The sequence below is a fragment of the Elephantulus edwardii genome, unplaced genomic scaffold (assembly GCF_000299155.1).
Source record: "Elephantulus edwardii isolate Elephantulus edwardi_28Jun2011 unplaced genomic scaffold, EleEdw1.0 scaffold00440, whole genome shotgun sequence".
Lineage (NCBI taxonomy): Eukaryota > Metazoa > Chordata > Mammalia > Macroscelidea > Macroscelididae > Elephantulus > Elephantulus edwardii.
In genome coordinates, this window is record NW_006400190.1 from 291,568 (window position 1) to 292,512 (window position 945).

A 945-nucleotide genomic window follows, 5' to 3' on the forward strand; every position below is an offset into this window, starting at 1 on the left:
AGGGGCACGGGACAGGTGCAGAGGGGGTGTGCTGCAAAGGGAAGAGTCAGATGTGGGGGAGGCGCAGCCCAGGAAGCGGAGCCTCTGCAGACTCTCTGGGAACTAGCAGGCACTGTCAGATTAGGGGGAAGAAGCAGAGGGGCAGTGAGGCCCAGGAGAGAAAGAGCCGGTCTTAAGGGTTGGGCTGGGCCAGGTGTCATGGGGCCACTGGTGCTTACTGTGTCTCTTCTCCCTGCCCAGTGTCCTGGGTACAGGTGTGACAGATGTTCTCGCTAGGGCAGGTGGGGCCTGAGGCCAGCCTACAGAGTGTGTGCCCGGGAGGGCTGACCAACCACTTAAGTGTGGGCTCTGGGGGACGAAGAGAGCTCATCAGCCACTAGGCATAAAGGGCAGTGTGCCCTTGGGAGCTCACGGCAGGGCTAGAGAACTGCGAACCAGCACTGCCAGAAGTCCCACAGGTCTGAACGGGCAACGGTCAGGACAAACACCACTGGCAAGGAGGGAGCAGCAGTTCCTCCATAGGAATGGAGGAAACCAGGCTAGAAAGGGGTAGAAGCAACACCTACTGCTGGTCTCCAGACTCCGTCCCTGCGCCCACTCCATGCACTGGCTGGCCACCTCGGGCAGGCAAACATCAGGACTCTGGACATGGACTGCACCACACCCGCACCCGTGCAGCCGAGGGGCCTCCTCTGGGCTTCTCCTTTTCCTTCTCATCCATCCTGAGGAGGTGGGTCCCCATCGTGCCAGGGGTGACCTGCAAGCCTGAGGGTATTCTGTTTCCAGCACTGCTGCCTGGAAGCTCATGATGGCCTGCTGGACCGCCCCCACTGAGACCCTAGCAGTCGGAGGAGCAGCACAGGAGTGGACAACCGAGTGGCCATAGTGGTCAGGATATCCCCGCAAAGCTGCAGGGTGGGGGTGTTTGTAGTGTGGGGGTGGTTG

At 61.0% G+C, this 945-nt stretch overlaps 1 protein-coding gene across 1 annotated transcript in view; it reads right to left on the reverse strand.

Annotated features, from left to right (window-relative positions):
- PACS2 (phosphofurin acidic cluster sorting protein 2) overlaps positions 1 to 945 on the reverse strand; it is a 71,280-nt gene that overhangs the window by 69,701 nt on the left and 634 nt on the right. The window lies entirely within an intron of this gene.